A 13,623-nucleotide genomic window follows, 5' to 3' on the forward strand; every position below is an offset into this window, starting at 1 on the left:
GGGGGGAAGAAGAAAGGGGAGCTTATTCGGTTGCCTTACCACTACAAGTTCAAAAAACATTTCAAAGTACCCTACCAAGAATGGCTGGATGCAATTGAAGTAATGTGCAACGAAATTCTTGGAAATTATTCTAAAAAAGAAGATCAATTGATGACAACAGCCTTCGGCACCCGTCCGAAACGAAGACTAAACAGAGTGATGGATGCTATAGGCTTTAAATATCGTGACTATGAGCGACTCGACAAGGGTGCCAAAGGGCAAAAAAGAAAAAGAGTGGCTAGCGCTTTGAATAAAGACGACGAAGATCAATCAAAGGAGAAGAAACAAAAATATGAGGCGAAAGCAGTTACTTCGAAGAAAAGAAAGAACTCGACCCCAAAGCAAAAATCAATTGATGAGGAAGAGAAGACTTCTGCAACATCTTTTGCTGCTGAAACAGAGGAAATCCTAAAGATAATGACTGAAACTTTGCCTGTAAAACTAAGTCCATTGGGGCTTCATCTGACGAAGCTTTTTCATAAGGAAAAGGAGCCCACAAAAACAAATGCACCTAGGCCAAAGAGGCAAAGGATTGTTACTGTGACAGAAGTGATTGAAGCAACACCACCAAGGGCTTTAGCTCCGAAGGTGCCTGATATTGAAAGCATAACAGCTACCGAAGTTGCACCTTCGGAGGCCACAGATGCCGAAGCTACTAGAGCTAAAGACATTAATTTGGAAAGTGTGGCTCTTGATATAGATAAAATTATGCTAGACATGGCCGTAGAAGAAGCTGCTGGGGCCACCGAAGAGGCTTCGGCCCCAGAGGCCGAGAAAAAGAAAGAAATTGCCGAAGAAACACTGGAAGATGAAATTTTTCAATTTTCAAAACTTGGTTGGTCAAGAATTAACAAAAGCCGAAAAAGAAGAATTAAAAGAGTATGCCATTTTTTGCGGCTATCGGCCAGGGGCACTTCTCTTCGGAGGTGTTGATGATGAGAAGCTAGGCTGCATCCGAGATCAGACCGGAGCAAAGGTTATCGGTACTCTATCAAAGATTATCGGTTTCCCGAAGCTCGAAGCCGATATTAGCCGCTACCGACGACAGCACATCGTCGGTAGTTTGTTTTATTCCAATTTCAAGGTAAACAATCTCCCTCTTAACTTTTTATTTTTATAAAAATTGTTTCCTAACGAAGGTTGTTCGTGTACAGAGTATGCTATTGAGCAAAGCTTTGAGGATGCAACAGGATTTAGAAGACAAAAAGCAGGAGGTTATAATTGAAAACTTAGAAAATAAAATAAAAGATCAAGCAACTGCTTTTGAGAAAAAAGAGCTCGAACTCCAAACAACTTAGGGTTTACTAGCGGAAGCCGAAGCTAAAATAATGGAACTGAATACGAAGCTTCTCGGTTCCGAACAAGAAAAGATGAAGCTTAATGAAAAACTTGAGGCTCAAATCCAGAATGGTTTAGTTTTAAAAAAAATCATTGATAGACCTTCAGAACAAATGTTTGAAATTCAGCAATCAATGTGTTCAACGACTGAAGAAGGTGTTTTATTCAGTCGGGGCCAGTAGTGAAAAATTTAGGAGCCTTCAAACACATCGAAGGTGAGATTGATGACCTCGATGATGTTATTGCTGGACACGGCGACTTTTGTGCCCTGGTAGCTTCTCGGGGCACCGCTGCTGCGTTCCTAAAATCTGGCTGTGAGCTTGGAAAAATTATCAACAGACCCAATTTCAGCTTATCACCAGCAATTCTAGATGATATTCCTAACCTCGCCCGAAGCATTGCGAATAAATTTATAAAGGTGATATGGACAAAGGGTGGGCGAGAGAAGGTGGTGACGAAGCCCGAGACCACCTTGAGCTGGTAACAATATTATACCTTATGATTATCTTTTCCTTTGAATTTTGAATTTAGCTTATAATACTTACATACAGGTTGACCAAGCCGAAGCTGAAGCTGCAGAATAAAAGGAAGAAGCTCCAGAGATGCTGTAGAAGCTCAAATAGTCTGTAAAAATAGCTCAAAAAACTCATGTGATAACTTGTATAAAGTATGATGTAATTGAATTTCACTTTGTAATATAACCTTACTTTTCCGTCCATGTATGAAATGCTTTGGTGTGGACAAAATTAATACTTTTGAGCCATAGGCGAAAAACACCTTCCCTTCTTTGTGTACACAGCGAAGCATAAAATTTCCTCTTTTTTCCGAAGCCTTCTCTTTCGAAGCCGAAGCAAGTTTGTATGTTATGCTGATGATGATCCTATGTATGTCTAAGTGAATATTTATGAATGCAAATGTATGATGTAATGTATCGTGCAAATGAATGTTCGAAGACACATATGAAACCATAACAATTTTTTGCCGTTTATTTTTCGGCTTCACCGCTTATTTTTCGGTGTATCAGCACTGACTTTTTGCTGTAAGCCTCCCTTAGGAGCTTCTTCGCCTTTTATTTCGGCGGAATCATCGTTGACTTTTCGTTGTAAGCCTCCCTCAGGAGCTTCTTCGCCTTTTATTTCGGCGGAATCAGCGTTGACTTTTCGCTGTAAGCTCTGCATTCCTTAGGAACGACTTTTGAGTAGAAAACTTACGCTGCGCTCCCTTAAGAACGCCTTTTTGTAGCTTCGTCGTGCTCTGCATCCCCTTAGGGACGTCTTTCGAGCTTCTCCGTGTTTTTTCTTTTTCTCATTGCACTCGATGGTGCATGCCCAGTTTTTACATTTACATCTTCGGGGGATACTGCTCTTGTAGAGCTGATATAAGAAAAAGAGAAATTACATGTTATGGCCCCGTTAAAAACCTTTCTCCCCCTTTGGAAAAGGAAAAGGGTGCCATAGGAAAAAATAAAAAAGATTACACCAGGTTACACATAACACCACCGAAGCTCATCCGCATTCCAAGATCTAGGAATGTCGCTGCCGTCCATATTCTTCAGCCTGTAGGAACCGGGTCTTGACGAAGATACTACCAGGAAAGGCCCTTCCCAATTCAACTGTAGCTTGCCTACTGTGTCTGGGTTGGCAACTCTCCGAAGTACCAAGTGTCCTTGCTTAATATTTTTTAACCGAACCTTTCTGTCACGCCATTTTATTGTTTCGGCTTGATATTTATTGATATTCTCTACAGCCTGAAGCCTGATCCCTTCTATAGCATCTTCTACAACAGAATAATTAGCTTTGTCTTCTACCGAAGCCATTGTTCTTATTGATCCCGCTTTAGCTTCTTCTAGGGTTATTGCTTCGTCACCAAACAACAATTTGAATAGTGTAAAACCTGTTGACCTTGATATTGTTGTGTTGTGGCTCCACACCACTTTGATTAATTCGTCTGGCCACTTCCCCCTGGGCTGGTTGAAGATTAACTTCATTATTCCTGTCATTATAATGTCATTAGCTCTTTCGACAAGTCCATTTGACTCCGAATGCCGAACCGATACAAAATGGATCTTCGTGCCAATTTGTTCACAAAACTCTCTGAAAGCTTCGGCATCAAACTGCGTTCCATTGTCTACAGTAATGGCCTTCGGCACTCCGAAGCGACACATAATATTTTGCCAAAAAAACTTTTGGACAGTAAACGAAGTTATGGTGGCTAAAGGCTTCGCCTCAATCCATTTGGAAAAATATTCCACTACTACTACAACATATTTTAAATTCCCTTGTGCTGGTGGAAGTGGGCCTAGTAAATCAAGGCCCCATCTTTGCAATGGCCAGGTGGGTTGTGTTAATTGAGTTAGAGACACAGGTTGTTTTGATCTCTTGCACATTTTTGACAACCTTCGCATTTTTGGACTAATTCTGCTGCATCTGAAGCTGCCTTCGGCCAATAGAATCCTTGACGAAAAACTTTACCCAACAGAGGCCTGGATCCGATGTGAGATCCACACAGGCCTGCATGTATTTCTTTCATCAGCTCTATACCTTCAGTTCTGGATAGACATTTGAGTAATGGAGAACAGACTCCATGCTTGTATAACTCCCCCTCTATTATTACATATGGACGGGCTCTTGCCGCTATTCTCTTTTGATAAGCTTCGTCATCTGAAAGAAATTTGCCCTGGAGAAAAGACATGATCTCAGTTCTCCAATCTTCGCTATAAATATGAGATATATTGAGCACTGCTCTTTCAAGAAGATCAACCGAAGGTGCTTTTATCGTTTCAAAGAAAACTTACGAAGGTAATGGCAGCCCCTGTGCTGCTGACTTGGCTAGTAGATCAGCGTGCTCATTTTCTCCTCATGGAATATTCTTAACAGAAAACCCTTCGAAAGAAGCTTCAAGTCTTCGAACTGTATCCAAATATTTTTCAAGCTTCGGATCTCTTGCTTTGCAACTTTTGTCAACATGGCCAGAAATAACTTGAGAATCAGTTTTGAGGACCGCCCTTCTTATCCCATTGCTTTCAACTTCCGAAGACCCAAAAGCAAAGCTTCGTATTCAGCAATATTATTTGTACAACTAAAATCAAGTTTCACTGCGTAGCATGTTCTGACTTTGGAAGGTGCAATTAAGACGGCAGCTGCACCTGCACCGAAAGTTCCCCAAGAACCATCGCAGAATACTGTCCAAGTTTCAGCATCTTTACTTGCTTCTTCTTCCTGAGCCCCTGGCGTCCAGTCAGCAATGAAGTCTGCTAACGCCTGGGACTGAATCGAAGATCTATGCACATAATCAATGCAGAACTCATTGAGTTCCGCAGCCCACTTTCCAATTCTTCCAGTAGCTTCTCTATTTCTCATAATATCCTTCAAAGGCTGTGAAGAAGGAACAATTATATGGTATGCTTGAAAATAATGTTGAAGTTTCCTGGAAGCCATCAAAACAGCATACAGGACCTTCTCCAATTCTGTATAGTTTTTCTTTGATAAACTAAGGACTTCGGAGACGAAGTATATTGGGGCTTGCTTTTTGGTTTGCCCTTCAAGCTTCTCTTGGACAAGTACCGCACTTACCGCTGAGTGCGAAGCTGCCACATATAACAATAGAGGAGCCCCTGGCGCTGGTGGAGTTAATGACATTAGATCTATCAAATACTGCTTCAGCTCGTCGAAGGCTTTCTGCTGAACTGATCCCCATTGAAAAACTTCGACTGACATTAGCACTTCAAAAAATGGTAAATTTCTCTCTGCTGACCTAGATATGAATCGATTCAGAGATGCAAGTCTTCCCGTTAAACGTTGAGCCCCCTTCTTTGTGCTTGGTGGTTCCATCCGAAGAATAGCTTCAATTTTATTTGGATTAGCCTCAATCCCTTTTGTTGAAACTAGGCAACCAAGAAATTTCCCCTTCTTCACTCCGAAGACACACTTTTCTGGATTCAGCTTCAGACCGGCTTGTATAAAATTAGTGAAGGTCTCCTGCAGATCAGCAATGTGATTTTCTTGCTTCATGCTTTTTACTATGATATCATCAACATAAGTTAGCACATTTCTGCCTATCTGAGAATGAAGAACCTTCGTTGTCATTCTGCTGGAGCTTCCTCTAGGATTCTTGAGCCCCTCAGGCATCCGAAGATAACAATATGTTCCACTAGGGGTTATGAAGCTGATTTTTGGCTCATCCTCTTTCTTCATTCAAATTTGATGATAGCCTGAATCACAATCTAGCAGACTCATAAGTTCTGACGAAGTTGCTGCGTCAACTAGGGAATCTATCCTTGGTAATGGAAACTCATCCTTCGCACAAGCCTTATTGAGATCAGTAAAATCAATACACATCCTCTATTTTCCATTGGCCTTTTTTACCATAACAGTGTTGGCTAGCCATTCTGGGTATTTCACTTCTCTGATGACTCCAGCGCTGAGGAGTCTTTTCACTTCATTTCGAGCACCTTCGGCCTTGTCATCAGACATTTTCCGAAGCCTCTGCTTTCTGGGTCTGAAGGATGGATCAACATTGAGCGAGTGTTCAATAACATCTCTATTGACTCCGCAGAGATCATTAGCTGACCATGCAAAGACATCTTTGTTGTTGAACAGAAACTTTATCAGAGTTTTCTCCTGTTCCTCAAACAATTGAGATCCCAATAGCACCTTCTGCTCTGCTATATCGTCACATAAAAGCATGGCTTCGGCTGATCGGCCGAAGCAGCTTTCTCTCTTCTGTACTTGTATTGCTCACAAGCTTTAGCTCCATCTATGTTATGGATTGCTTTTGAATCTGTCCAGTTTCCTTCGGCCTTTCTGTCAGCTTCCTGACTTCCATGAATAGCAATAGGCCCTTGATCCGAAGGTATCTTCATGCAAAGATATGTTGGATGAAGAATTGCCACTACAAGAAACTGGTTAAAGAACGTGGGTGAAAAACCGTCGAACTTAATGTAATAGGCCGTCGAACTTACCATAAGAACGTGGGTTTACCGACGAATATAGCCGACGGCGATTTTTGGACGAACTTAGAGAAGTAAGTTCGACGGCCCCGACGAACTTAACAGTAAGAACGTGGGTACCGTCGAACTTAACATTAAGAACATGGGTACCGTCGAACTTAAGGTTAAGAACGTGGGTTTTTAAGTTCGACGGGGGCCGTTGATTTTTTTCCCATAAGTTCGACGGCACCCACGTTCTTACATTTAAGTTCGACGGGGCCACGTGGCCGTCGAACTTATGGGTCCTGTGTGGGTCGGCGAGGGCTGCCCATTAAGTTCGACGGTACCCACGTTCTTACCCTTAAGAACGTGGGTACCCACGTTCTTAACCCTTTTCCAGATAAAAATAAAAAATACATAAATGAAAAATTAGACACACATAATATCACATGCAACACAGAATATCACATACAATACAGATTTCAAACACATAGATATATGTTCATATCACAAATTCACACAAGTCCAAATACATAAGTTCACAAATTCACATAATTAAGTCCAAATACATAAGTTCACAAATTCACATAAGTTCACATCCATAGTTCACATTTGTAGTTCACAAGTTCAAATACACAAGTTCAAACATTAGCTCCATCGCTCTTGATCAGGACATCGGATTGTTGTTCGTAGCTCCACCACTAGAATTGAGACATCTGTCCGCAAAGTTATCGTGAGGGGGAGGAGTCACTTGATGAGAGCCGGAATCCTACAAAATAAACCAAAATTCTCATTAATATACAATTGCATTAAATCACAAGTACACAAAGATATTAATTATGCGTGCAAGAATAGTTGAACCAAGAAGATCATCTACAACCTATATCAGTGTAAGGTTGTGCACAGATAAACAATATAACAAATTGCACCTTGTGTTAAAAATAATAAAATATTTTTGATTCCCCAACTTCAATGAAATTTTATTGTTTACTAATAAAACAACTAAGTTCCATGGCAAGGTATTCTGATTCTATGTAACACCAATAACAGATATCAGTGGTTCCAACAAAATAGCAATCACAATCCTCAAAAGTCAAACTAAACAATTTGCCCCAGAAGACCCAAAGGTACATATTACAACATGAAAAAAGCAAACGACAATCATTTGAAGAAACTAAACAACTGATAACTGAAACAATAACTGAAATATCAAGAATTGACAAACTATTAACTGAACAGACATCATTATTTATTACCTTTGTGTAGCCATTAAGATTTATCAAAATCTGTATTTTGTCTTGATTGATAAGCTTGGCGATATTATCGGAAGTCATGGCAGAAACATCGACAAAATGTTCTGCCTCAGACTAAATACGCTGCCTCCACTCAGTACCATCGTTTTGACTATGTGCATAGCAAAAGACCTGCCATTCCATCATGGGTCAGAGAGAGAACCGCAACATAATGTGAAAACAGAGAGGTTCAATGGAAATAAAACCTCGATATCGGCACGATCATGCATTCCAAATACTGATCTCATGAGATGGGAAAGGGGGTGATTTCCAAAATCACTACTCACATATCTGTAGCGTGGAAAGGCCATTTAGTCTGCTGTTGGATAAATCTTTTCAATTTAATGTACAAAAGTAAGTTTGTGTACTTACCCTACTTTAATCGGCAGTGTTTACCCTCTGCTTTTACAGGAACAGGAGGTGGATGCACAAAAGGCGGCAGCCCAAAAGGAGAGGCAATCAAGGAACAGTGGGCTGCATATTTATGGCTGCCAATGAAAAGAGGTATATAAAAAACAAAAGGAAATGATGTATTTAATTCAGAGTAAATTCTACCCCCCCCACGCACTCACCAAACACACCCCACCAGAACTTGCCGCTGAATTCTAAAAACATCCTCAAACTCAAATAATGGACAGCGTACCCCTTAAACCAGATAAACAACCACCCCTAAAATAGTTGAGTGGTTTCAATAGTTTAAATTGATGTGGCATATGGGCCATGTCTTCTGCTTTTGATGTCATACCATCTTGTATTGAATATTTGAGCTCCTAATAAATGATCTCAGATTGGAAAAATAAACTAGAAAGTTTTAGAACGCATCGAGCTCTACAATTTTGATATAAAGTTTATATAAAAGAAATTGAGACCACCTAACATGTGAGCCCTACTGTCGTGTCACTAGAGCCACTTAGGCTATCTCCAGGAGCCTCCCTATCCCACCTCCTATCTCACTACCTATTTGGAATGGTCAGGTATGTGGGGGGTGGGGTGAGGGTGATTAATCCAGTTTTAAAAGTTAAGGGAATAAGTTGTCCAGTATCTGAGTCTGAGGGTGCTTTTTTAAATTCAACATGTTTAGGTGATAAAACGGACAAGATATTACTCTATTCAAAGACCAACAAGTGTACAGTGAAACTCACCTTATTTCCAAAGCAAGCAATGGATCAATAGGATAAGCAATGGCATGGAAAGGTTGAACACTTGGAAGTACTGACATCTGTAAGAAAAGGGACAAAATATATAAATTGCACAAGAAAAGAAATCCTCAATATTAAAAATGGAATTTCATTTATTTTTATAAAGGGCACACTTATTTGCCTTCTAATAATTTCTTCAACATCTTGAAACATGCCATCTCTGTTTTCCTAGTCACAGATACACTGCAGTAATGCAAAGAAAATGATGCACATTAGTAGGCTGACCATCCCTATTAAAAGGTCAGTTGCTTCAAATCACTGGACCAAAATTTCAACGGTACAGGATTACAAAAGGCAGAAAAGATGAGAAAGCAGAGACAATAATCCCATAAGAGCCTTATTATGTTTAACCTAATGCAGGTAGCAACATAGCAGGTTTTGCAGGTCAACATAATACTAAGCCATCAGACGACAGGAGGTAACTGCACTGCACGCGTACCAGTCGTCATTCCATTGGACTCCAGCAGGTCCCGCGCGTACCTCTCTCTCCGCTTGGATCTGCGACATGGAAACGAAGCAAAGCGTCAGCAGAACGCTCTGTGGCATCCAGGAATATTAAACAGTCAGCAGAACGCTCTCCAGCAGATCCTGCTTGTGAGGAAAAGCTTACCATCCGTCAAGTGTCAGCCTTCTCAACTTATCGTTCATTTCCCTGGAATATTTTGCATGTTTTCCTTTATTTGCATCATAAGTCAGACTTCTCCCATAAATATATACATAATGAATTGTCCAAAAAATAAAATTAGAGTGTTATTTTTAGTTCTAGATTATATTAGGAACAAAACCTTAACAATAACAACGGAAACAAGATGATCAGTCAACTACTTACTTTTGATGGCGCTTCATCGCCATTCTCATCTTTATCCTTCTTCCCTCCAAATAAACTGTACACTTGGAAATATCTATAACTAGCTCTCTTTCTTGCGAAACACGGCAAACAGAAAGTGCCATCTATGTTTATTCTATTACCTGAATAATAGTCAAGAGTGGGCACAAGATGTTCAGATGTTACCCAATCCAACATCAAACTATCAGCAAGTATGCATTGGTGACTCAGTACAAAAGAATGCCAGTCTAGAATAAGTGCGCAAGAGTCCATTTTATAGAAGTTTGGTTCAACTGTTCAACAAAGCAACAAGAGTCCATAGTCAATCTAAAAACCTAGAGTAATTTTCTCATGCTCGTAATTGTTCATCGGCATGTCTAGCTGAGTAATCGTTCCAAGATAAACAGTTCTTGGGAATACGAAAGTCTAGAAATGCGCTGGGTCTCATTAAGTACACTAAATAACCTGAATCTTATTTTGATGGGTCTCATTACATTTCTTGGGAATACGGAAGTCTAGAAATGCTGCTAGTTCAAAACCTCTGGCCTCTGCAAATAAAAACATAAAAAAAGATGATACTGATACAACATAAGTTGAGTCATTGGTAAAACTTAGCAGCTTAGTGTAAAAGGGTAATACTCCAGGTATCATTATCCAAAAACTGTGTGTGTATATCAAGAAGTTAATACAAACAAAGCAACATGCTTGCATCTTGGTTAAGTACATTAGATATGCTGAATCTTATTTTGATGAGTCTCATTACGTTCTTCGGAATATGTAGGTCTAGAAATGCTGCTAGTTCACAACCTCTGCAGATAACCTTTTATGCACACGAAAAATGTAAAAGTACCAGTTCCTTACACATTTTAATTAGCACAAAAGACTATACACGAAAGAGGCAAATCTGACTAATCTAGATACCAATATGCTTCCAAGTTCTGATAGAAACTTAGTAGTAGAAGAAGCAAATTCAGCGAAAAGGATTGTGTCTCCAATTTAGCCCGTGATTTTTTTTCCATACCACAGAAACTGCGCTGACACAAACCTAGCAAAATACAGTCCGCATTACAGTACTTTCAACACTGAGGAGACCAAACTGCAGAGCATTTAACTGCCACGAGTCAACTGAAGTAACCTCGCAGTTAACTTTGTGTATCTTCCTTTTACTCCTTAGAAAGTAGAAACTAGAACATAGAGACCAACTTGCTCCAAAATATTGACGATTAATGACAACAGCCCAGTTTAGCCATGAACAATCTACTAGAAGCAAAATGTCACAAAACAACTTGCTCCAAAATATTGACGATTAATGACAACAGCCCAGTTTAGCCATGAACAATCTGCTAGAAGCAAAATGTCACAAAACAAACACAAGGGCGCGTGTTCCACTCAAATCAGTACTACCTCCACGAACTTGTCTGACGACCAACAAGTAAACTTCTAGCCTATGGTTCGCGAGACAACATTTCATGGACGCACCTTCATTTCGTAGCCCATGGCCTCCAGAACCGAAGCGACGCTGACCATCTGAAACTGCATTGCGCTGGGATACAGGTCACCGAACACCTACAGAAAGTTCGAACGGGGGCAGCGAGAAAAATCAGAAAGCACATGGCGAAAAGCCCATCCCATGCCCATACAAATCCTCCCCAACGCCACGCTAGCAATGCTCAGTACTCACCATGGCAAGCCGCGGCTTCCGTGCCCCGAGCCTCATTACGGGCGTCCCGAGCTCCGCCAAGCTCTTGGCCTCCTCCCTCCGCTCACTCGCCCATTTCTCCCTCAGCCTGGTCGGCTGGAACTGGAACGCCACGCCTGCCTCCCACATGGCGTGGCGTGGCGGCGGCGCGGCCGCTCGAGATGGCGCGGCGGCGGTGCGGGCTGCCGGTGGTGGTGCGGCGGCGGCTCGGCCTGGCGCTAGGTGAGAGGAGCGCGTGTGTGTGGGCGGGATGAGACATGGGGTGAGAGAGAGAGAGCCGCACGCGTGAGATTTTAGATTTAGGTTTTTCAGGATTAAGTTCGACGGTGTGTAAGCCCGATGTACTTAAGTTAAGAACGTGGGTACCCACGTTCCTAACACGTTAAGTTCGACGGTTTTCTCAGGGCCCACGAACTTAACTTAAGAATGTGGGTACCCACGTTCTTAACATAACCCATGAACTTAACTCAAGTAAGAACGTGGGTACCCACGTTCTTAATTTTACCCACGAACATTTATTAGTTTCTTGTAGTGTGCTTCAAAAGCATTGAGAGTACCACGACCAATGATTGCGTTGTAAGGTACTCCATGTCAACAATATCAAACACAACTTGTTCAGTCCTTGTGTTGTTGATAAATCCGAAGGTTACTGGCATCGTGATCTTGTCAAGTGCTACAATTTGCCTTCCTCCGAAGCCACAAAGGGTATGTGTGGCGTCATGGATTTTATCTTCGGGCTCTTGCATCTGTCTGAAGGCCTTAGCAAATATAATGTCCGCTGCACTGCCTGTGTCAACCAAAACATTGTGGACCAGAAATCCTTTGATAACACAAGAGATAACCATAGCATCATTGTGAGGGCAATCCTTGAGCTGAAGATCCTCTTGGGAGAAGGTAATCAGGATGTGAGACCATCTTGACTTGATGAAGGGTCCTTGCACCCCTACATGTTGTACCCTTCTCTGTGCCTCCTTCTTCTGCTTCTTGTTAGTCGGCTCTGAGCATGAACCGCCTGTTATCGGGAGTACAAGCTTCGGAGCCGAAGCAACTCCAGCTTTGAACGAAGCCATCAGCTCAGAAAGTGGAAGTGAGTTCACCGGAGGTGGGCGCCAATGTTGGAGACTTGTTCTCAAATGCTATGAATTAAGAACAGGGCAACACAAAAGAAGGTTAAATGATTAATGCCTTTCGTCCTTCGAAGCATTATTTCCCTTGGGATATAACGATCTTCGGACGAAGGTAATGAAGGGCATACCTTCATCATTATGGTATATGATAGTGATAATGAGAAACACATGAAATACAAAAGATAGCATGAACATTTATATATCATTATTAAATCATTTCTATTTTATTAACACGGAAAAATAGAAATGATATTAAATTACAAGTGTACCTTCGGCTTGAATGAAAGCAAAAGTACAAGCGTGACATATCGGTGATTACAGAATCGCGTGAACAGTGCCAAGATACTGTTCAACTATTTATAGGCACACGATGCAACCTGCACAAAATTACATTTATGTCCTTTACAATCGACTACAATAATGACACAAAACATCATGGGTCTTTAAGTCAATTCATCTTTAAGTCGGTTGAACCCTTCATCTTGAGATTTTGTCTTTGTGCCGAAGCTTTATAGATAATAGCTTCGACGCTTACTTCTGAGAAGACCTTTCGAAGGTGTTCTTTTTAGGATCTTCGGCTACGAAGCATACCCCCAACACTAATCATAAATAGATGATATCGTCGGTAGGGATCGCAGACGAGGTGGAGGATGTAGGTCCCGCCACCATCACATTCGCCACTACGAACATAAGGTTGATTTGTCTCTTCTGGTTCGTATCGATAATGATTGATTGTCAACTGGTATCTTCACGGGATGAGTCGTGGACTAGCTAATGCGTGAGTTATTGTGTTGTACAATCATGTCTCTCTCAGGTTATGGTGTGCAGGTGTAAAGCACAAGTGCGATGGTCGACGGTGAAGGTGAAGGTCATGCGGGTACGTCCTAATGAGCCAGTAGCGGTGAAGAACGAGCGTTGTGACTTGACCAATGGACCGGAGTGGCCAGGTGACTAGCCCGCAGTGGCTAACACCAGGGACACACACTCGCGCGAGAACATGGCGGAGCGGGTCGTGTTGTCGTAGCGATGGAGGACTGGTGGGACATGTGTCTAGGACATGGGGATGCGCATGGGGTGCGCTACGAACAGCGGATTTTTGATCGAGCTTGGCCTCAAAACTTGGCAATGGCGGTTTTGGCGGGAATCAGAGGCGGCGCGTGGTGTCGCCACGAAGGG

This window comes from Zea mays, chromosome 2, assembly GCF_902167145.1.
Source record: "Zea mays cultivar B73 chromosome 2, Zm-B73-REFERENCE-NAM-5.0, whole genome shotgun sequence".
Lineage (NCBI taxonomy): Eukaryota > Viridiplantae > Streptophyta > Magnoliopsida > Poales > Poaceae > Zea > Zea mays.